The following is a 24950-nucleotide window of genomic DNA, read 5'->3' as shown; positions in this document are numbered from 1 at the left end:
CCAGAGCTAGGTATCCTTCTGAATTTATAGCTTTGGAGTTGGCTAGACCTTTTAATTAAATTAGCTGATGGAGACAAATATGTAATCTGACCTCCCTGCAGCTCAAGTGAAATGTTAATACCAGGCATAGCACAGCTCCCTTGACACACTGCTTTGACCTTTTCCTCTCTCACAAATGTTTCCCTTATTCCTTTGTTAACTCAGCCAACCCTGCAGAGGTCCTGCCTGCTTTTAATTTTTCCAAGCCACATGAGAATAGACATACAAACAACACATATTTATTCAGTTTGGCCTTCTATCCCTAGAGCTTCACTAACCATAACCAGTTTTTCCCCTAAATTATTTGTAGTTTTTAGCTAGCTTGCCGTCTCCTTATCCTACTCACCCTTCCATATTTCCCCTTTCCCTCAAATGAAAGCTAACATATCAGTGACTTCCCCCTCCCCAATGTGACAGTTTTCTTGTTCTTGATTTTGAGAAAGTGATCATGTCTTTTTTTTTTTTTTTCTTTTGACAGGCAGAGTGGACAGTGAGAGAGAGAGAGACAGAGAGAAAGGTCTTCCTTTTTCCGTTGGTTCACCCCTCAGTGGTTGCTGTGGCCAGCGCGCTACAGCCGGCACACTGCACTGATCCGAAACCAGAAGCCAGGTGCTTCTCCTGGTCTCCCATGTAGGTGCAGGGCCCAAGGGCTTGGGCTATCCTCCTCTGCACTCCCGGGCCACATCAGAGAGCTGGACTGGAAGAGGAGCAACCGGGACAGAATCCGGCGCCCTGACTGGGACTAGAACTCGGTGTGCCAGGTGCCGCAGGTGGAGGATTAGCCTATTGAGCCACGGCACCAGCCTAGTGATCATATCTTTATTTTGTTTCCATGTAGAGAAGGGAGCCAGCCTTGAGGGGAGGAGGCAGACAGAAAGCAAGGCATCTTTATGAAGGAGAAAGGGAAGTTCTGCATGGTGAGGGAGAAGTGGGGGAGGAGGTGATGGTCTTAGCTCCTTCAGTTTTCCCCAACTGCTTTGAGTTCCCTGCTGAATTTTCCCTTGGTGGATTGGTCTGACCCAGAACAGTAAAGTATCACTGTACAATGCGTTATAGGCCAGTTTTGTCATGAACATCATTAAGAGTGTATTTACACAGTCCTAGATGATACAGCCTACTACACACTTAGGTATATGATATATATGTTTTCTCTTTTGTTTACGTGATTTATAGTATTATGTTTGTAGTCTGTCATTATTGAAATATCATGTGATATATCTCTGTATCTGAAACTATACTTGTAGCCATTCTTAAAAATATTAACATACAAATATACTGTAAGATGCTTTAGAAAAATATCACATATTCAAGATTATGATCTGTATTATTTAAAAAACTTTTTGGAGGGTGTTTGGCACGGAGGTTAAGATGCTGCTTGAGATATCTGCATTTCATACATGAATCTGAGTATTGGTTCCCTTTCAATTCCAGCTTCCTGCTAATGCCTACCCTGGGAGGCAGCAGTTGATACAGCTCAGAGGTTGGGTTCCTGACAGCCATGTGGGAGACCCGGATGGAGTTCTAGCTCCTGGCTTCTGCTTGGCCTGGCCACAGATGTTGCCAGCATTTGGGGGATAAAGTAGCAGTGGAATACCTGTCTCTGTCTCTTTGCCTTCCAAATGAATAAAAATTAAATAAAAGATTTTTTAAAACTTTCTGTCCTTTTAAAAAGTATGTTGATATAAGTTCAAACTTAAAAATGGTATATGTTAAAATTCCTGTAAACTGAGGAAGGTCCAAGTACTTGGGTCCTTGCCACTCCATGTGAGAGACCAAGATGGAGTTCGGCTCCTGGCTTTGGGCTAGCCCAGGCCCTGCTTTTGAAGCCATTTGAAGAGTGAACCAGCAAATGGAATGTCTCTTTCTCTCTGTCTCTCCCTCTCTGGATTATAATAAATTCTTTTTTTTTTTTTTTTTTATAAAAGATTGATTTTTTTTTTTTTTAGAAGGCAGAGTGACAAAGAAAAGGAGAGATAGAGAAAGAGATCTTCCATCCGTTGGTTCACTCCCCAGATGGCCGCAACAGCCGGGAGTGGGTCAGGCTGAACTAGGAACCAGGAGCTTCATCCAGATCTCTCACGTGGGTGGCAGGGTCCCAAGCAGTTGGGCCATTTGCTGCTGCTTTCCCAGGTACATTAGCAGGGAGTTGGATTGGAAGAGGAGCAGCCAGGACTCAATAGTGTCCATATGGGGTGCTGGGCCCTGCAGGTGGTAGCTTAGCCTGTTACACCACAGTGGCAAGCCACTCAAATAAATAAAATCTTATTTATTTATTTATTTATTTTATTTTACAGGCAGAGTGGACAGTGAGAGAGAGAGAGACAGAGAGAAAGGTCTTCCTTTGCCGTTGGTTCACCCTCCAATGGCCGCCGCGGCTGATCCGATGGCAGGAGCCAGGTACTTATCCTGGTTTCCCATGGGGTGCAGGGCCCAAGCACTTGGGCCATCCTCCACTGCACTCCCTGGCCACAGCAGAGAGCTGGCCTGGAAGAAGGGCAACCGGGACAGAATCCGGCGCCCCAACCGGGACTAGAACTCGGTGTGCCGGTGCCGCAAGGCGGAGGATAAGCCTAGTGAGCCGCGGCGCCAGCCTTCAAATAAATAAAATAAAATCTTTAAAGGAAAAAAAATTTCTGTATACAGTTTACTTTAATTCTCCAGATGTCAAACATTGTATTCTATTTTGTGTGTTCTTTATATATACATACTTGTTTTCTGAACCAAATTTAGAGTAAATTACAGATTTGGTGCTTCTTCATCATAAATGTATCAGTGTATATTTTCTGTAAAAGAACATTATCACAGGGGCCAGCGCCATGGCTCACTTGGTTAATCCTCTGCCTGCGGCGCCGGCATCACATTTGGGCACAGGGTTCTGGTCCTGGCTGCCCCTCTTCCAGTCCAGCTCTCTGTTGTGGCTCTGGAGGGCAGTGGAGGATGGCCCAAGTGCTTGGACCCCTGCACCTGCATGGGAGACCAGGAAGAGGCACCTGGCTCCTGGCTTTGGATCAGCATAGCTCTGGCCATAGCAGCCATTTGGGGGATGAACCAACAGAAGGAAGACCTTTCTCTCTGTCTCTTTCTCTCACTAACTCTGTCAAAAACAAAAACAAACAAAAGAATGCTGCTCTGTGCCTTTTCAGTCATCCTTCCCATTTAGAAAAAAAAAAAAAGAACATTATCACATTATGCTTACCTAAATCAGAAAATACAGACAGCTTTGATGTGATATTATTGCCTAGCAAACAGACCTTATTCAGAGTTTGGTATCCATTCTAATAATGTTCTTTAAAGGAAAAAGTTTTTCTACTAGGAGTTAATGTAGAATCGTATGTTATATTTAATTTTTTTCTCCTTTTTTTTTTTTTTTAGAAAAAAATGTTCATTTATTTATTTGAAAGGCAATTAGAGAGAGAGGGAGAGGGAGATCTTCTGTCTACTGGTTCACTCTCGAAATGGCCAAAACAGCCCAGGCTGGGTCAGGCCCAAGCCAGGAGCTTGAAACTCCATCTGGGTTGCCCATGTGGGTGCAGGGGCCCAAACCTGGCCATCATCTGCTGCTTTTCTAGGCATATTAGCAGGGATCTGGATGGGAAGTGGAACAGCCAAATCTCAAACCAGCTCTCATGTGGGATCCCTGTGCTGCAAGAAGCAGCTTAACCAGCTGCACCATAGTACTGGCCCCTTAATCTTCATGTTTCTAATTCTTCAATCTAGAAGAGACTTCAATTTTTGAACAGTATAGGTCAATTTTCTAGAATATCCCTCAATTTGAATTTGTCTCCCTCATGAATGGGTTCAGATTATGTGTTTTTGCCAGAAACACCACAGAATGTCCTCAGTGCATTATATCAGGAAGCACCTAGTATCCATTTGTCAACTAATGATGATTTTGATAACTTGTTTAAGGTGATGTCTGCTACATTTCTTTACTATAAAGTTACTGTTTTTTCCCTTTTTAAATTATTTTTTTCTCTTTTTAAATTATTCTCCCACGTGGGTACAGGGGCCCAAGCACTTGGGCCATCTTTTGCTGATTTCCTAGGCACATTAGAAGGGAGCTGGATTGGGAGTGGAATAGCCAGGATTTGAACCAGTGCCCATGTAGGATGCTGGCACTGCCAGCAGTGGCTTAACCTGCTGTGGCCACAGCGCTGGTCCCTTCGTGGGGGCTTTCAAAAGGATTATGGAGAATGTATATTATGAAAAATGTATGGGGAGGAGCCAGTGTTGTGGCATAGTGGGTTAAGCCACTGCCTGTGGCATCTAATATAGGCACCAGTTCCAATACTGGCTGCTACACTTCCAATCTAGCTCCCTGCTGGTGTGTCTGGAAAGGCAGCAGAGGATGGTCCAAGTGCTTGGGTCCCTGTTGCCCACATGGGAGACCCTCATGGGGTTCCTGATTCCTAACATCCACCTGGCCCAGCCAAGCATTGCAGTCATCTAGGGAGTGAGCCACAGGTGGAGGATCAATTGGTGTCTCTCTCTCTCTCTCTGCCACTCTAATTCTGCCTTTCGAATAAATAAATCTTTATTTAAAAAAAAAGTATGCATGGATTTCAACTTCTGTACCAAAATAAATATTTTTTTAAATATTTTACTTTTTATTTGAAAGAGAGAGGTAGAGACTAAGAGAGAGATAGATCTTCCATCCACTGGTTCACTCCCCAAATGGCCACAATGGTTGGAGCTGAGCTAATCTGAAGCCAGGAGCTTCTTCCAAGTCTCCCATGTGGGTTCAGGGACCCAAGGACTTTAGCCACCTTCCACTGCTCTCCCAGGCCAATGCAGAGATCTTGATCGGAAGAGGAACAGCTTGTACTTGAACCAGCACCTGTATGGGATGCTGGCATCGCAGGCCAGGGTTTTAACCTACTTTGGCACAGCTCCAGCCCCCAATAAATATGCTTTACTTTCATTTTTCACATACTTTTTAAGTGCCCTAGTATTATAGTCAATATATTGAGTTTTGAAGTGAATTTGAGGTAGCTGCTGAATCATTTTTGTTTGTATAAAGATTTGTTTATTTGAGAGGCAGAGTTACAGAGAAAGAGGTCTTCCATCCACTGGTTCAGTCCCCAAATGGCCACAATGGCCAGAGCTGTGTCGATGCAAAGCTAGGAGCTTCTTCTAGGTTTCCATGCTGGTGCAGGGTCCCAAGTATTTGGGCCATCTTCCACTGCTTACCCAGGCCATAGCATAGAGTTGGATCAGAAGTGGAGCAGCCAGAAGTAGAACTGGTGCCCATATGGGATGCTTGGTGCTGTAGGCAGAGGATTATCCTATTGCGCCACAGCACTGGGCCTGATTTGGGCTATCTTGTGCTGATTTCCCAGGCATGTTAGCAGGGAGCTGTCAGTGGGCAGTCTTCCACTCTTTTCCAGGCACATTAACAGGCTGTTGGATTGGAAGTGGAGCAGCCAGGACTCCCAACTGGTGACCACATGGGCAGGCCCCATGTAAACTGTTTTGTTAAACAGATAAAAAGGACTGGTGATAAGTGTGCAGCTTAATGAATCCACACTAAGTGTCATGCTTACGTAACTAGACTGTCTCTTTGCTTTTCAATATTTATTTGAGAGAGAGTGTGCACGCGCGCAAGCCTTCACCTACTGGTTCACTCCCCAGATGACAGGCTGGGCTGAGGCTAAAGCTGGAATCTGAGAATGCAGTCTAGGTCTTCTACATGGGTGGCAGGAACCCCGTTACTTGAACTGTCACTGCTGTCTCCCAAGGTCTGCATTAGTAAGAACCTGGAGTCAGGAGCCAAAGCTGGGAATCAAACCCAACTATTCTGATATGGGACATGGGTGTCTTAACCCTTAGGCCAGATACTCACTGTTGACCTTGAATTTTAATGTGAAAACATATATTGTATGTGCACATATTCAGGTAATAATAAGGTTTTTGAGGAAGGTATGCTGTGTAGAGAGAGGAGGGTGATGGGGAAATTCTGTCAGATAAAGTGTTTAAGGAAGACTTTTGGATCAAGTGGCATTTGAACAAAGATCAGAAGTGAGCTAGCCATGTGCACATGTTGAGGAGGAGCAGTCCAAGGAAAGGGAACAGCAAGCTGGACCCTGAGTGAGAGCGTGCTTTCTGTGTTTCTGTGTTCACTGAACAGCAGGGAGGCTAGTGTGGCTGAAACAGGAGCTGCTCTCAGGAAGGGGACCTAGGAATCGTGGTAAGGATTTTGGATTTTCTGAAGAACTTGAGAAGCCATTGGAGGGTTTTGAGCAGAGGAATGACATTGTCCCCTTTCATTTTAAAGAGATCACTCTGCTTCTGGAAGGAACACTCCAGTGAGGCAAAGGTGGAAGAAGTTGTGTTAGGCCAAGAATGGGAGGTTGGTAGTTTGGTTTAGAGTGTTAACATTGGAGGTAGGGAGAAATAATTGGATTCTGGATATTTTGAAGGTATTTGACAATGAGTTGAATATAGGAGGAGGTTAAAAATGAGGCCAAGATTACTGGTTTGGTTGCCAGCGTCCTGATTTTTAGAAACTGAGAGGGGATCGCTGAGTAGGAGGCCCAAGTAGGGTTGGGATCTGGTGAGACATCAAGAATTTGATACAGCACATGTTAAGGTGTTAAGAAGGCAGTAGAGGGGCTGGTGCTGTGTTATAGGAGGTGAAGCGGCCACTTGCAGTGCCAGCATCCTATATGGCCGCCAGCTTGACTCCCGGCTGCTCATTTTCTGATCCAGCTCTCTGCTGTGGCCTGGGAAAGCAGTACAAGATGGCCCAAGTCCTTGGGCCCCTGCACCAACGTAGGAGACCTGAAGGAGGCTCCTGGCTTCAGATTGGCACAGCTCCAGCTGTTGCGGCTGATTGGGGGGTGAACCAGCACATGGAGGACCTCTCTCTCTCTCTCTCTCTCTCTCTCTCTCTGCCTTTCTTCTCTCTGTGTAGCTCTGACTTTCAAATAAATAAATCAATCTTAAAAAAAAAAAGGAAGGGCTGGCGCCGCCGCTCAATAGGCTAATCCTCCGCCTTGCGGCGCCAGCACACCAAGTTCTAGTCCTGGTCGGGGCGCCGGATTCTGTCCCGGTTGCCCCTCTTCCAGGCCAGCTCTCTGCTGTGGCCAGGGAGTGCAGTGGAAGATGGCCCAAGTGCTTGGGCCCTGCACCCCATGGGAGACCAGGATAAGTACCTGGCTCCTGCCATTGGATCAGCGCGGTGCACCGGCCGCAGCGCGCCGGCCGCAGTGGCCATTGGAGGGTGAACCAACGGCAAAGGAAGACCGACCTCCCTCCCTCCCTGTCTCTCTCTCTCTCTCACTGTCCACTCTGTCAAAAAAAAAAAAAAAGAAGAAAAAGAAAAAAAAATAACATGGTGAGTGAATGAGATTGCACCTCATGGCTTTCAGAGGGTTGTAGAGGGAACTGAAGAGTTCTCTTCATTTGAACGTTTGTTAAGTTCATTAAGTGGAATTTGGATTGTGTGGATTTTCCTTCTGTTTTTGTGAGACATTTGACAAAGAAATAGTAAGAATTTATTGAGAAGGGTCCTGGATACTTCTTGGAAGGATGTGTGACCAAGTTACTAGACTTTGTGCAGATGCCTCTTAGTCCACCATTCTTTCTTTCTGAGTTTTATTTTATTTATTTGAAAGGCGAGTGACAGACAGGGAGAGACCGAGATCTTCGACCTGCTTGTTCACTCTCCAAATGGCTGCAGTGATGGGCTGGGCCTGGCCGAAGAGGGATCCACGAACTCCACTCAGATCTCCCACATGATTGGGTCATCTTCCACTGCTTTCCCAGGCACGTTAGCAGGAAGCTGGATTGAAAGCAGAGCAGCCAGGACTTGAACCAGCACTCTGATATGGGATCCCAGCATCTCAAGAGGCTGTTTAACCTGCTGTGCCATACCGCCAGCCCCTCTTTTTATTTTTAATGTTCATTTATATTTTCATCTACTTGAAAGGCAGCGAGAGAGAGATAGTAGGTATCTGACATCCTCTTGTTCACTCCCCAAATGCCCACATCAGCTAGGTCTGGGCCAAGCTGAAGCCAGGAGCCAGGAACTCCACCCGTCTCCCACCTGGGTGGCAGGGATCCAAGCACTTGAGTCATCATCTACTGCCTCCCAGGGTGTGCATTGGTGGAAAGCTGGATTGGAAGCATAGTAGCTGGGACTCAAACTGGAACTCTGATATGGGATGTGGGCATCCCAAGTGGAGGCTTAATGCATTGTGCCACACACTTACCCCACCATCTCCATTTTAAAGTTGAGGAAACAGAAGCTGAGATGATAATGAGCTGACTCAAGTCAGGAGTGGGTCTGATCAGATAGCAGTATCATTTATTTATTTATTTATTTATTTTGACTTATTTGAAAGGCAGAATTACAGAGAGCCAGAGGCAGAGAGAGAGAAAGGTCTTCCATCTGCTTGTTCACTCCCCAGATGGCTGCAATGGCCTGAGATGGGCCAATCCACAGCCAGGGGCCAGGAGCTTCCTCTGGGTCTCCCATGTGGGTGCAGGGGTCCCCCTCGTGGGTGCAGGGGCCCATGAACTTGGGGCCATCTTCTGCTGCTTTCCCAGGCACATCAGCAGAGAGCGGAATTGGAAGTGGGGCAGCCGGGACTCAAACTGGTGCCCATATGGGATGCCAGCACTGCAGGTGGTGGCTTTATCTGATATGCCACAGCGCTGGCCCCAGTAGTTTCTTAATGAATGATAGAATTCTTATAATATTCTGCTTTGATACTGGTTATCTAAAGACATTCTTTAAAATTCTAGCAAAAAGAGTAAAGTGTAAAAATTACCTTTCACCTCATCACTGAAGGTTTTATTTGCATTTCTAAACTTTTGTGGGCATTTATACATCTATAATATGAAAATGTATTGTGTTTTTGATAAATTTATACCTAATATTTTGCATAGTCTATAATTTCTTGTCAAATGGGAAGTCCACAAAACTACTCTATCAGGTCTTTGCTTTGTACAGTAGCAAAGACATTTATCTCTTCTGTTGTTTTAAGTAGCTTAGAATGGGTTTTATCAAAGACAGCAATATTCAGTATTGATTTACTCAGTGTTTAGTGAGATGCCTTTAAAGTGATTGCACCTTTCATTTCAGAGAACTCGGTAAAAAAGGCAGGTGCATGATTAACTGCTTCTTTAGATTGCCAAGCTCTGTCCAAACTCTTTTCCCTCTCTTAGAAAGTGCAAAGTCGTCCATTTTGGAGCCATTGGCTCTTGCAGATGTGTTTGTACCTGCAGAGGCTGGACATGATGTTTCTCCATCTGTGTCACAGCAGAAAAAGCAATGAAAGATCCTGTAAAGTTCTGCAACTAGACAGAACTGTGCTGGAGATGAAAATAGGGCCTTTGTGCTGTTGATGACAGAGAGGAAGAAAAGCTTCAGTAGCCCAAGCTCTGCAGGCTTGAGTCTCTAGAAGCCTTGCCAGTTTTCAGCTCATCACTGCCATAAAGACATTTTGGTGATTATTTCCACTGTTGTCTACTAACTCGTGTGACAGATTATTGCATTTCTTTTTTTAATACTCCTAGTGATTCACTCAGCAGATTCTCATGCTGCTAATATTTTTATTAGAAGGAAAAAGAAATGGAACTGCTACTGTGGGGGAAAAAGCATGCATGAGGCTTGCTCTGGGCCAGGCAGTAAGACTAGGCAGGTATGCTAGGGGAGGTATTGATGTCGGCTCTTGAGCAGGACACACAGCAGACCAAACAGGAAATGAAGTTGTCTGTGTCTCAGGATTTCAGAGTAATGAAGGTGAATTCAGCTGGTAAATGGTTTATTTTAAAATAATGATTTAGAACAGAAAAAACTATATGCAACATACACTGTGGTGTGTCCCCCAAGCATCTGAGAAACTTATTAAATGCATCATCTGCCACCCCTACCCTCTTGTCCCGATTTAAATCCTGGAGATCTGGTGTAGGGGCCAGGAATCCTCATTTTCATCATGCTTTCTAAGTAGTTCTTTTATTAATTGTCTGAAGTATTTTGAGAATCACTGCCCTAGAGTGTCTAAACCTGACAGACCAGCCAAGTCTTTTCTTCTTTTAAAGATTTGTTTATTTGAAAGAGTTACGTAGAGAAGCAGAGGCAGAGGGAGGGGTCTTCCATCCGCTGGTTTACTCCCCAATTGGCTGTGATGGCTGGAGCTGCACTGATCCAAAGCCAGGAGCCAGGAGCTTCTTCTGGGTCTCCCACGTGGGTGCAGGGGCCCAAGGACTTGGGCCATCTTGTACTGCTTTCCCAGGCCATAGCAGAGAGCTGGATCTGAAGTGGAGCAGCCAGGACTCAAACCTGTGCCCATATGGGATGCCAGTGCTGCATACAGCAGCTTTACCTGCTATGCCACAGTGTCGGCCCCTAGCCAAGTCTTGATAAAGAGTACAATGAAGAAAAACTATGTTGATATATGACAGTTGTGGTACAAGTGGTAAGTGGAGATGTCTGAGAAAGTATTAGAGAGATGAGTTAATGCTGTAAGAGAGGGATGCTGATGTCTGGTTCAGATCTTTCGTTGGATTACCTTTTGTTTTATGTATCTGATGGTGCTTTGTTAGCTTTTTTTTTTTTTTTTTTTTTTTTTTGACAGAGTGGACAGTGAGAGAGAGAGAGACAGAGAGAAAGGTCTTCCTTTGCCGTTGGTTCACCCTCCAATGGCCGCCGCGGCTGGCGCGTTGCGGCCGGCGCACCGCGCTGATCCGATGGCAGGAGCCAGGAGCCAGGTGCTTTTCCTGGTCTCCCATGGGGTGCAGGGCCCAAGCACTTGGGCCATCCTCCACTGCACTCCCTGGCCACAGCAGAGAGCTGGCCTGGAAGAGGGGCAACCGGGACAGAATCCGGCGCCCCAACGGGGACTAGAACCCGGTGTGCCGGCGCCGCAAGGCGGAGGATTAGCCTAGTGAGCCGCGGCGCTGGCCTTGTTAGCTTTTGATAGACAAGCTTTTGTATCTTTACTCCCAGGACATCTTTAATTTCCAATGTATCACACCATTCTCCCTAAGTTACAAAATATTCTAAAAAATGTAACTTTTCAACCTTTATACTAATCTGTGACATTAAATGTTTATCACCTTATTACTGTTTTTGTTTATTTTCTCAATAAATAAACACTGATTTTAATTTAACAATATTGATGAATATTCCTTAATGGGGAGAAAGTTGTTCTGAGGGTTTAAGTAAAGGTTGATTTGAAACTCCCTGGGGAGAATAAAAAAGAAATTTCCCTCACAAGGTTTTGTAAGTATGAAGAAATTCTTATTTCTCACATACTGATATTATTATTCATTAATTCAACATATTTACTGGTATTGACGCTACCTTTTTAATTCATAGATCTATTGGTTTTTTTTTTTTTAAGATGTATTTATTTATTTGAAAGGCAGAATTATAGAGAGGCAGAAGCAGAGAGAGAGAGAGAGAGAGGTCTTCCATCCTCTGGCTTATTCCCCAAATGGCTGCAACGGCTGGAGCTAGGCCAATCTGAAGCCACAAGCCTGGAGCTCATTCTGGGTCTCCCACGTGAGTGCAGGGATCCAAGGGCTTGGTCCATTTTGTACTGCTTCCCAGGCCAGAACAGAGAGCCGGATCAGAAGTGGAGCAGCTGTGACTTGAACCGGCGCCCATATCAGATGCTGGCACTACACGTGGTGGCTTTACCCACTATGCTATAGCAGTGGACCCCCTACCTTTTTTTTTTCATATTTATTTATTTATTTATTTGAAAGGCAGAGACAGAGATATCTTCCATCCATTGGCTTGCTATCAAAATGGCTGCAACAGCCAGGGCTGGACCAGGCAGGAGCCAGGAGCTTGGCAGGGACCCAAGCAATTGGGCCATTTCTTGCTGTTTTCCCAGGTACGTTAGCAGGGAGCTGGATCAAAAGTGGAGCAGCTGGGACTTGAACCTGTGCCCCTATGGGATTTTGGTGTCACAGGCAGTGGCTTAATCTGTGCCACAACACTTGCCTAGACCCTAATTTTTTTTTGAGAGACAGATACAGACAGACACACAGATAAAGAGAGCTCCCATTTACTGATTCATTCCCCAAATTCCCACGCTAGTGGTGGTGGGTGGTAGGAGAGCCAAGTGTGATGCTTGGAGCCGGGAACTCGATCCAGGTCTTAGACGTGGGTGGTAGGAACCCACTTGAGTCACCACCACTGCCTTCCAGGGTCGCTTTAACAGGAAGCTGTTGTCAGGAGCTGGAGCTGGGTGTAGATCCCAGTACTCTGATATGGGATGCAGGCAGTGTAATCACTTGGCCAAATGCCTGCCCTGACCCACTACCATTTTTAGTTTTTAATAAGAAGCCCTGACTACTGGGTAATGATAGTGGATTATCTTCTTATAAATATTGTAAGTTAAGAGGTTTGGGAAGTGGATAAGACAACCAAGTTTGTAATCTAGTGTTGTCATACTTTATTACAGTTCTTTGACATTATTGTCACACCTGCAAATTGTTGTATTTGTGTTTTAAGGATGAAAGGTATATCTTAGCATTCTATTTGGTAAAATGGCGTTGGTTTAATCTGTGTAGTAAGATGAAAATCTTACTGACCTGGGCTTGCCTGCTCTGCAGCTAGCATTGTTCTAACAAGCAGCATGGAATGACTATGTGGAACCAGGTGTTTTACTTTAACTGCAGCTGTGCCATATGTGGGAGCAGGTGGACAGATTCTTTGTCATCAGGAAAACACAGCTGGTGAGATTTAGGAGAAGAGTTAATTGATTGCTTTTCGACTCTCTCCAGTCACATACACCTGAGTACACGTTTTACTTGGCACAGGTGTTGTTCTAGTTAGGACAGTAACAGTAAAAGTGAACAAAAAAGGTGTGAGTTTGGCTACTTGTGTGTTTAGTTTTTGGATTGGCACTGATAAAAATACTTTGAGGTCTTATTTATTTTTTATTTTTGTTTTTAGTCACTTGAGGTTATTTGCAAGCCTGTTGTATTACCTGAGAGTTCCTGGTAAGGACAGTTGTATGTAGTGACATGTGCATATAGTTTATGATAGACTTTCTGGAGAAGTGGGAAGTAAGCAAAAAGGGCCTTTAATTAGGCAACAAAGAGTAACATAAGGGTCATAGTCCTCCACATTGAGGAATAGAATGGAGACAGGGACTACAGTTCTAGACTTCTTGACATTAGAATAACCTGATGACTGTTGTTCTTAACTACTCCATAGATGTGAAAGCAAAGACTTGGAGAAAGTAAACTTCCTCAGTGCCAGTGTTTTGCTCCCTGGGGAATTGGGTTAAACTTAAAAGTAACCTTAATTTCTGAAAATTATTTCAGAAACCAATAGTGAAATCCAGTAGGTTAAAGCCAGTTATATTTTACAGAACAAAAGCAAAGTAGGTAGTGAGCCAATTTTACTGAGGGGAGGAACCAGTTGTGTCCATGATATTAGCTCATCTGGTACTGCAAACGAAAAAATGAACCTGTCATAGATCTCCAAAAGCCTGAGTCCTCTTGCCTGCTGTGCAGAAAGTCAATCACTGACACCACTGTGGTAGAAGAAAGTAGTTTATTTTGCAAAGCACAGGACAAGAAGCTGGGCAGCTATCACTCAATTCCCCAACTTCCCGAGGTTCTAAGGGTGGTGAATCTTATGAATTAAAGGTGGAGTTGAGCAATGGGAATCAGTTCATGGAATTTCTTGGGTTGGTGAACAATAGGAGTTTGGTGTGTTCCTGAAATGCTATGATGGCAGAGTGGGCTCTGACCCTTCTGTGGTCTACAGGTAGATTGGTTATTACTTTGTTTGATCAGGCCTTGATGTTCCTGTGAAATACTTATTTCAGAATAGAGTCCAGCATTAGGATGTTAACTATAGAGGTGATGATTGAATTCTGTCTTGTGATCTGAAGTCCTACAGAGCTGCCCTGACCCTTGTAGTACTCCCTTAATTGAATGAGTTACTCTTTAGGAAGGATTTGTCTTGTAATCTCCACAGTGGAGACAAGAGGCACTGGCAGCTAAGGGAGAGAGACTGGGGCATGGTAAAGTCTACACCAGAGGCATTAGGGTTAGAGGCTTAGTTATCAGGAGCTAAGAGTTTGCCCTATCATATTTGTGCACCTCTGTTTAAGTGATACATGTGGGCAGCATTTGAGAGGGGTGAGTTGAAAACAAAAACAAATACATGGATAGTGTTTGAGGGGGCTCAGAAATCCCCAAAAGTGGGCTTTTAGATTAGCACTTAAGGATGTCGGCGTTGTGGCACAGTGGTTAAGCCTCCACCTGCAGTGCCAGAATCCCATCTGAGCACTAGTTCGAGTTCTGGCTGTTTTTCTTCTGATTCAACTCCCTGCTCATGTGCTTAGAAAAGCAGCGAAGGTGGCCCAGCTTCTTGGGCTTCTACCACCCACATGGGAGACCTGGATGAATGAAGCTCCTGGCTTCAGTCTAGCCAGCCCTGGTTGTTGGAGCCATTTGGGGAGTGAACCAGCAGATGGAAGTGCTCTCTCTCTCTCTTGCGCTCTCGCTCTCTCTCTCTCTCCCTTTGTCAAACTCTTTCAAGTATATAAATTTTAAAAAAAGATTACTAATTTATTTGAGAGGCAGTTACAGTAAGAGAGAGGGAGAGACAGAGATTTTCCATCCACTAATTCACTCCTCAAATGGCTGCAAAATCTGGAGCTGGGCCGTTCTGACGCCGGGAGCCAGGAGTTTCCTCCAGGTGTTCCACACAGGTTAGGGGCCCAAGGACATGGGCCATCTTCCACGGCTTTCCCAAGCCATCAGCAGGGAGCTGGATTGGAAGTGGAGTGGCTGAGATTCGAACTGGTACCCATATAGAATGCTGGTACCACAGGTGGAGGCTTAATCTACTATGCCACAGTGCCAGCATCCAATGAATACATTTTTCAAAAAATATTTATTGGGGCTGGCGCTGTGGCATAGTGGGTAAAGCCACCGCCTGCAGTGCCAGCATCCCATATGGGTACAAGTTTGAGTCTCAGCTGCTCCACTTCTGATCCAGATCTCTGATATGGCCTGGAAAAGCAGTAGAAGATGGCCCAAGTCCTTGAGCCTCTGCACCCACTTGGGAGACCCAGAAGAAGCTTCAGGCTCTTGGCTTTGGATTGACACAGCCCTGACCATTGTGGCTATTTGGAGAGTGAACCAGTGGATGGAAGACTTCTTTCTCTCTGCCTCTCCTTCTCCTTCTATGTAACTCTGACTTTCAAATAAAAAAATCTTAAATAAATACACCTTTTTTTTTTTATTTGAAAGGTAGAGTTAGGGAGGAAGAGAAAGATATTTTCCATCTGTTTGTTCATTTCTCAAATGGTTGTAGTGGCCTGAGCTGTGCCAGACCAAATCCAGGAACCTCTTCTGAGTCTCCCATGTGGGTGCACTTGGACCATCTTGCACGGCTTTCCCAGTCCATTAGCAGCAAGCTGGATTGAAGTGGAGCAACCGGAACTTGAACTGGCGCCCATATGAGATGTCAGTGCTGCAGGCATGGCTTTACCTGCTATGCCACAGTGCCAGGCCCAATGAATTAATTTTTAAAAGATTTATTTATATATTTGAAAGCAAAATAAATCTTTTAAAACAAAGCATAACAAATTAAAAAAAAAAAAGAGTAGCAGTTAAAAAAAGAGTAGCAGTTAAGACACTGGCATCCCATATCAGAATACCTGGGTTCCATTCCTGACTGGCTTCCTGCCACTTCAGACTCTGGGTGGCAGCAGGTGATGGATGGATCAAGTAGGTAGCTCTCTGCTATTCACTTGGGAGACCTGGATTGGGTTTGCAACTCTAGGCTTTTGCCATAGACCAACTCTGACCTTTGAAGGCTTTTAGGGAGTGAACCAGTGAGTAAGAGTGCTCGCTCTCTTTCTCTGCCTTTCAAATATATAAATTAAAAGCACTTTTAAAAAATCTCCAAATATGATTAAGAAAAAGACTTCAATTGAAAGGTTTGAAAAACTGCCTGAGGGCCAGCGCTGTGGCCTAGTGGGTTAAAGCCCCAGTCTGCAGTGCCAGCATCCCATATGAGTGCCGGTTCGGTCCCCCCCCACCCCTTTAAAAAATATTTATTTATTTATTTGAAAGTCAGTTTTACACATGCAGAGAGAAAGGTCTTCTTTCCATTGGTTCACTCCCCAGATGACCACTATGGCTAGAACTGTGCCAATCTGGAGCCAGGAGCCTCTTCCGGGGTTTCCCACATGGGTGCAGGGGCCCAAGGACTTGGGCCATCTTCTACTGCTTTCCCAGGCCATAGCAGATCAGAAGTGGAACAGCCAGGACACGAACCGGCGCCCAGATGGGAAGCCGGCACTGCAGGTAGCAGCTTTACCTGCTATGCCACAGCGCCAGCCCCTGATTCCTCTCTTTCTGTAGCTCTTTTTTTTTTTTCTTTCTTTTTTTTTTTTTTTCTGATTAAAGATTTAGTGTTATTTATTTGAAAGGCAGAGCAACAGAGGGAGAGACAGTGGGAGACTTTCCATCTGCTTGTTCATTCCCCAAATGGCCACAGTAGCCTGGTCTGGGCCATGCAGAAGCCAGAGCCAGGAACCTTGTCCTGGTCTCCCATATAGGTTGCAGGGGTCCAAGTACTTGTACCATCTTCCACTGCCTCTCCAGGCACATTAGCAGGAAGTTGGATCAGAAGTGGAGTGCTGGGACTCAAGCCAGCACTCTGATGGAATGCCAGGATCACACAAATGGGTGCTTTACATGCTGCAAGGCAGCAGTGGACCAAGCCTTTTTCTTTTTTTCTTCTTGGGAAATTGCACTTCCATGGTCTGGTTAAGGGCTCAAAAGAGAGGGAGAGAGGTCCCATCTACTGATTCATTCACCAAATGCCTGCAGTGTCCTCTGTGAAGCTGGGAGCTAGCAATGCAATCCAAATCTCCTATGTGCTTGGTGGAAACCCAACTACTTGACCAGTTGTCATTGCTTCACTCCACTGTCTGCTGATTCACTCCCCAAGTGCCTACAACAGGCTGAAGCCAGACACTCCATCTGGGTCTCCCATGTGGGTAACAGGGATTTAAGTACTGGAGCCATCATCTGCTGCCTCCTGGGGTATGCATTAGCAGGGAGCTAGAATTGGGAACAGAGCCCAGAATTGAACTTAGGCACTCCAATATGGGATCCAGACTTTTTAAGCAACTGTGGCTTCTTTGTTCACCCTTCTTCTTCTTCTTCCTCCTTGTACTTCTTCTTTGATTTGTTTACTTGAAAGCAGTTACAGATATCTATCTATATCTATATCTATATCTATATCTATATCTATATCTATATCTATATCTATATCTATATCTATATCATCTTCAATCTACTGGTTCACTCCCCAGATGGCTACAATCGCCTGTGCTGGGTCAAGTCAAAGCCAGGAGCCTGGAACTCTCCCAAGTACTTGGGCCATCTTCCACTGCTTTCCCAGGCACATTACTCAGGAGCTAGATTTGATGCAGAGCAGTGGGGACTTTAACTGGCAGCACTCCCATGTGGGAATGCCTTCAACACGTTCAGCAGCTGAAACCTGCTGCTCCACAATTCCAACCTCCTCCTTAGCAGCCTATTAACCACTGCTCGAACCCCTGACTGCTTTATTGCTAATGTCATATACTTGAACAGTTTTACATAGGTAATAAAATGCTTTCTATGTATTATGTAGAAGGAAGGAAAATTAGATGGAGAAAACCATTTTGTAAGGATACCAAGATAAATGAAAGTTTGTAGGCCAGTATTGAAGAGAAAGTAGGCATCCCATATCATTTGGAATGATATGGTATCAGATAACTGGTATCAGATAACTGAAAACTCAGAGCAGTGCAAATGACAATCGTACACTGGTTTGTAGACTAGAAAAGTCCCAGATGTGCTACAGTAGAAGGGGTTTGAGGTTGATCTGTGCAACAGCTCTATGGTGTCAGTTAATGAAGTGTTTGCTTCTCTATCTTGCTCAGTGTCTGAATCCTCTTATGGTTGATTTTACTTATGGCAAAAGGTTAAGACTTTGTGTTTCACTGTCGTGAAAAAGAGCGTGAGGAGACCCACTCAGCATTCCACATAAGAGTCCAGAAAAACAGATTAGACCAGGTTTTTTTTCCCCCCCTATTCGAAAGAGAGCGGTGGAGACACAGAGAGAGGTCTTCGATCCACTCCCCAGATGGCCGCAACGGCTGGAGCTGCGCCCATCCGGAGCCAAGAGCTTCTTCTGGGCCTCCCATGTGGGTGCAGGGACCCAAGGACTTGGTCCATCTTCTGCTGCTATCCCAGGCCACAGCAGAGAGCTGGATCGGAAGAGCAGCAGCAGGGACTCGAACTGGTGCCCATATGGGATGCTGGCACTTCAGGTCAGGGTTTTAACCCAGTGTGCCACAGCACCGGCCCCTAGACCAGCTTTTAAGTTTCATGGTCATCCTCAAACCACTTGTTAGAAGCACTATAAAAAGTGCTGTGGGTCTTCCAAGAAAATAAAGATGGCTTCTAAGTAGAATAACAGTGTTGAATTGAGATCACAAATTTACCCACAAAGTGTCAGTCTGCAGTGCATTGTCAGGGTGCATTTCAGTGAACATTTGTTGAAGGAAGACATGATTTGACTATCTAAGCTGGAGGAATGAAGAAAAATGTAAGCAGGTGATCTTGGCTACAATTCCAAGTAGGGGATTTGTATGGAATGTGAACATAGTTGACCAGATCGACTCCATTTTAAAATACAAAGTGGATGAGCCTAGCAAGTCAGATGACATGAATGAGGGACTTATCAGTTGAACACACACATAACCAGAGCTCAGTGCCAACACTGACCTAAGGGATATATCAAAATGGCACAGAGACTCATGGACTAAAGGAAACAGTTCCACCCAAAGTGGCCTATAAAAGCAGAGCAAGAACTTTGACTCTGTGCACCAGGCTGATGCTTGACCTCTAGTGTTCAGGTACCCACCTTTGACAGCTGCTGCAAAGCATTCTACCCAAGTGATGCTGTAAGCAAGTCAGTCTAGAGGGACCACAGCCTTGATAATCCTAACATCCATGTGCCTAGTGAGTGGACATCGCCCCCCCCCCCCCCACTTGTGATGTGAGTTATTGACCAACCTTGTGTGTTTGACAAGTAAATTTGATGTTGTGGGAAGACACAAATGTGTGCAGCCCCTTTCATGTGAGAGACTATCAGGTTCACATGCATGCCCTGCAGGATTATAATAGCAAAGGCTCAAGTGGGAAAGCACAAGAGTTGGTTTCAAAATGGCAGTTACTCCCATTGAGGCCACAGTGTGTCTCACATGCTCTTGTATGTCCTCATCTTGTGTTAGGGGATTTTGAGATGTGTTTTATTGAATAATTGTTCCACTAGAAAAGCATTCTGATCTTTTGCAATTCCACATTTCAAACTGCTCTTCTCTGGATTCTTTATCCTTGAGTTTTACTAATAACTTCTGTGGTCACAGTGGGCCTGATCTGTTCCTATCCTAAATGAAAGTACACAAATCACAAAGCTGTGTAGGCAGAAATGAGAGGCATATGGGAGTGGTGTCAGAGGGACTCTAGGAGTCTTACATGCCTGGGTGGGCGAGCTAAGCTAATAGCTCCCAGCAGTTCTTCTGAATCAGACATTGTGGAGCCAAGAGTCTAGCGTTTGGAATTCCACTGCCTGTGCAAAGGGTCTGTCTTTTATCCTCCAAACCACCATTTGTTAAATGGCTAATGACCCAGTGGACCTGTTGACAACAAAGAGGGGAGGCTGGCAAAGATCAAGTTAAAAGGAAAAGAAAAGTTCAAAGGTAGAAAAGTAAGAACAAGAAGGGTTTAATCATATCTTCACCTAACCCCACCCCCTTTAAAATTTATTGTGGAGAATTTTGAATACACACAAAGTAGACAGAATAATATAGTGAACCTGTCCTCACAGTCCCAGAGTGTTGCAGTTTCCAGACTTAATGAAAGGAAACCAGGACTCTGGGGATTTGGTTTGGTCTCCAGACCTCCCTAGATCTCATCACCTTTGGCCTTAGGCCATTAAACACCTCTTTCCCCTGTTTTAGCACCTATGGTGTACAGAATGCTTTTGAGACTTTGAGGTGAGTAGGACAGCACTTAACCTCTAGTAGCTTAAGGAAATAAGTGTTAACTGTTCAAGTATAGTTTTGCATGCAGAAGAGTATAATTCTGTCTGGGGAGTACAATGAAATGGTGACTTAGGAAAATTTTATTGATAAGATGGCTTTTGAGTTAAAACTAGAAGTGGGTGGGCAAAGGGGTAATCGATGGATCTCTGAGACACCAATGTGAATGATCTATCAGCTCTTTTTCCTTGGACTATTTATGTTATCATTTATAACGCACCATATAGTTTATATGTGGTTTTCTTTCTTTACGCAATCTGGAAATTAAGACCATTTCAGATATCTTCTGCCAAACTGTTTCCTTGAAAACCAAGATGAATTATACAAGGTGTGGTAGAGTCTTGAAAAATACTGTTTCAAAGCAAGCAGATTTGATGGTCTGGACAGGACCTGTGAGGGGATGTAGGCTTTGTCTGCATCTTGTTTCAGTTGTATTTATCAGTGAAATAAGCCAGAAAAGCAGTCTGACTCTTGCATTTCAAAAAGCTGATAGGCCAAGGGGAAATGTGCCATAAATAGTGTGTTATAGATGAATGAGGTACCTGGCACCGTCCTCTGCCTTGTGTGCTGTCTTTGCAGTTTCTCAAGGAGGGAGTGCTCTTTGTGTTTCAGCCCCATGTTTCTCACTGCTTGTAGATGATGTCTGCTTGGCTCCTTTTACTGTTTTCTCACATCCAGCTGCATGGAATCCTTCGGGACCTACACTCCCCACCCCCCATTAAACAGTGGTTTTGCTTAATGCTTTCTTAAATCTTTTATCACTTTGTTCCCTTTTCAGTTTTTTTTTTTAATTCTTGATTTTTTAAAAAGATTTTATTTGTTTGAAAGGGTTATAGAGAGAGGAGGAGAGATCGACCAATCTTCAACTGCTGGTTCATTCCCCAATTGGCTGCAATGGCCAGGGCTGTGCCAGGCTGAAGCCAGGAGCTGCTCTTCTCTGCTGTTCTCTCAGATACATTAGCAGGAAGCTGGATCAAAAGTGGAGTCTGCGTCATAGGCTTTACCCACTATGCCATAGCACTGGCCTCACTTTTCTTTTTTAAAAATGAATTTACTCAAAAGGCAGTTACAGAGAGAGAGAGGGATTGATTGATCAATCTTCCATCCTCTGGTTCACTTCCCAAATGGCTGCTATGCCTGGGTTAGCTCAGGCCAAAGCCAGGAGCCTGGAATTCCATCCTGGTCTCTCACAAAACTACAGGGTCCCAGGCACTTGGTCCATCTTTTGCTGCTTTCTGAGGTGTGTTAGTAGGGAACTGAATTGCAAGTGGAGCAGTCCGGATTCAAATTGGTGTCCACATGAGATGCCAGCAAAACAGGTGGTAGCTTAAGCTTCTACACCACAACTGTGGCCCTCCCTTACATATGCTTTTGTTTTTTTTCATGATTAAAAAAAAACATAGAGGTTTAAAAAAAGTAGAGGCATAATTGCCTACAAGTAGACTATGAAGTGTAGAGTTTGATAAATTTTGACATGTGCATATCTCCTTTGTGCCTTAAGGTAATCATTCCTTCCCATGTTCCCCCTAGCCTGTCCCAAGTGAACATTGGTCCTTGTTCAGTTACTTTAAGATCAGTGTTTTTTTTTTTTTTTTTTTTTTTTTTTGTCAGGCAGAGTGGACAGTGAGAGAGACAGACAGAGAGAAAGGTCTTCCTTTTGCCGTTGGTTCACCCTCCAGTGGCTGCCGCGGCCGGTGCGCTGCGGCCGGCGCACCGCGCCTATCCGAAGGCAGGAGCCAGGTGCTTCTCCTGGTCTCCCATGGGGTGCAGGGCCCAAGCACTTGGGCCATCCTCCACTGCACTCCCTGGCCACAGCAGAGAGCTGGCCTGGAAGAGGGGCAACCGGGGCAGAATCTGGTGCCCTGACCGGGACTAGAACCCGGTGTGCCGGCGCCGCAAGGCAGAGGATTAGCCTAGTGAGCTGCGGCGCCAGCCTATCAGTTTATGTTTTTAAGAGTTATATACATATATATCACATTTGTATTTCATATAAATGGGATTATATAATATGTACTCCTTCCTTTTCACATACTTTTTTTTTTTTTAAAGATTTATTTATTTATTTGAAAGAGTTACAGAGAGGCAGAGACAGAGAAAAATCTTCCATCCACTGGTTCACTAACCAGATGGGTGCAACAGCGGGAGCAGCGCCGATCCGAAGCCAGGAGCCAGGAGATTCTTCCAGTCTCCCACACGGGTGCAGGGGCCCAAGGACTTGAGCCATCTTCTACTGCTTTCCCAGGCCATAGCAGAGAGCTGGATTGAAAATGGAGCAGCTGGGACTTGAGCCAGTGCCAATATGGGATACCAGTTCTGTATGTGGTGGCTTTACCTACTATGCCACAGCGTTGGCCCCTCTTTTATGTTTTAAGGTTTATTCATTTATGTATTTGAAAGGCACAGTGATGGAGAAAGAGAGGGAGTAGGGCTGGGGGATTGGTGGGAATCTTTCACCCATTGGCTCACTTTTCAAATGGCTGCAACAGCCAGGGCTGGGTGAGGCTGAAGTCAGGAGCCAGAAATTCTGTTCTGGTCTCCCACATAGGTGGCAGGAGCCTGAGTATTGGAACCATCAACCACTCCTTCCCAGATGCATTAACAGGAAGCTAGATTGGAAGTAGAGCAGCTGAAATTTGAACCAGTTCTTAGATACAGGATACCAGCATCAAAAGTGGCTGTTTAACCCACCATGCTACAATGCTGCCCCTTCTTCACTTTTTGTTCTGGCTTTCCTCCAGTGTTATTGTTATTGTTATTATTATTTTAAGGTTTGCTTATTTTATTTGAAAGGCAGTGAACAGAAAAGGGGGGGAAAGAGAGATAGAGAGCGTCCATCTACTGGTTCACTCCCCAAATGGCCACAATGGCTAGGGCCAGGGCTGGGTTGGGCCAGGCCAGGATGAAGTTCAGTTTATTGTCTTTTTCTTTTACGGACTGGACAGCACTTTTGTTGTTGCATCTAAGAAATCTTTGCCTGGGGTTGGCACTGTGGCTCAGCGGGTTAACACCCTGGCCTGAAGCACCGGCATCCCACATTGGGGGCCAGTTCAAGACCTGGCTGCTCCACTTCCAATCTAGCTCTCTGCTATGGCCTGGGGAAAGCAGTGGAAGATGGCCCAATCCCTTGGGCCCCTGCACCTGCGTGGGAAACTAGGAAGAGGCTCCCAGCGCCTGGTTTCTGGCTTTGGATCAGCGCAGCTCCAGGCCATTGCTGCCAACTGGGGAGTGAACCAACGGATGGAAGACCTCTCCCTCCCTCCCTCCCTCCCTCCCTCCCTCCCTCCCTCCCTGCCTGCCTGCCTGCCTCTCCTCTCTCTGTGTGTAACTCTTTCAAATAAATAAATAATCTTTTAAAAAAAAGATATCTGCTTAATCTGAAGTCATAAAGATTTTCTTTTATGCTTCCTTTTAGACTTTTTGTAGTTTTTCTTCTCTCCAAAGAAACTTTTTATTTAAGGAATGTAAATTTCGTAAGTACAACTTCTGAAATTTAAAAAAATTATTTATTCAAAAAACAGAGCAACATAGGGAGAGACAGACAGAGGTCCAGGTTTGCCATCCTCTGATTCACTTCCCAAATGCCTGCAATGGCAAGGGCTGGTTTAGGCTGAAGTCAGGAGTTCGAAGCTCCATCCAGGTCTCTCGTGGGTGATACAGGTCTGAGCATTTGAGCTGCCTTCCAGAATATACATTAGCAGGAAGCTGAATCCGAAGCAGAGTAGCTGGGACTCAAATCAGCTCTCCGTTATGAGATGCAGGCATCCCAGGCAGTGGCTTAACTCACTGTGCCACAACACCTGCTCATGAATTTGTTTAGTTTTGGGATTTATATTTAGATCTACTATCCATTTGTAGGTCATTTTGTGTATCTTTTGAGGTGTGGATCAGAGTTCATTTTTTTGTATGATTGTACATTTGTTCCACTTCCAGTGGAAAAAGAGTATTTCTCCACTGGATTGCCTTTGTACCTTTATCAAAACTCAGTTATCTGTGTATGTGTGGGTCTGTTTCTGCACTCTATTCCATTGGAATGTTAGTCTTATCCTATGCTTATATGTACTACACTGTTTTGAATTACCATAACTTGAAATGAGATAGTGTTACTTTTCTAACTGTGTTATGCTTCAAAGTTGTTTTGGGTAGCCTAGGTTCTTTGCCTTTCCAAGTAAGTTTTTGAATCAAGTTGGCAGTACCTACAAAGATAAAAGTATGCTCAGGCTTCTGATTCTGTGGGGAGAACTGACAACAATGAGTCTTTTGATTTGTGGACAATATATCTCTCCATGTATTTAGATCTTCATTAAATTTTTTTTAAAGATTTATTTATTTCCTTGAAAGTCAGAGTTATGCAGAGAGAGAGGGGTCTTCTATCTGCTCTTTTACTCCCCAGATGGCCGCAACGGCTGGAGCTGTGCCGATCCGAAGCCAGGAGCTTCTCCCAGGTCTCTCACGCGGGTGCAGGGGCCCAAGGACTTGGGCCATCTTCCAATGCTATCCCAGGTCATAGCAGAGAGCTGGATTGGGAATGGAGTAGCTGGGACTCGAAACGGCGCCCATATGGGATGCTGGCGCTTCAGGCCAGGGTGTTAACCTGCTGCCCCACAGTGCTGGCCCCTTAAGTAGTGTTTTGATATTTCCATGTACAGGGATCTTATTATATTTTATGAGTATTTCACAATTCTTGAAACTGTTATAATTGTGTATTTGAATTTTTGATCATTACTGCTTTGTAGAAATGTAGTTCACTTTGGTGTATTGATTTATATTCTGCAACTCAGCTAAATTCATTTACATTAATTCTGAATTTGATAAAGTTGA

The 24950-nt window shown here is 44.7% G+C and overlaps 1 protein-coding gene across 5 annotated transcripts in view; it reads left to right on the top strand.

The window, feature by feature from the left end:
• Positions 1-24950, top strand: part of CBFA2T2 (CBFA2/RUNX1 partner transcriptional co-repressor 2) — a 130492-nt gene that overhangs the window by 19392 nt on the left and 86150 nt on the right. The gene's annotated exons all lie outside the window — the stretch shown is intronic.

This window comes from Oryctolagus cuniculus, chromosome 11 (assembly GCF_051225735.1).
Source record: "Oryctolagus cuniculus isolate XC-2025 breed Fujian yellow rabbit chromosome 11, ASM5122573v1, whole genome shotgun sequence".
NCBI lineage: Eukaryota > Metazoa > Chordata > Mammalia > Lagomorpha > Leporidae > Oryctolagus > Oryctolagus cuniculus.
This window is presented reverse-complemented; position numbering and strand designations above follow the sequence as displayed.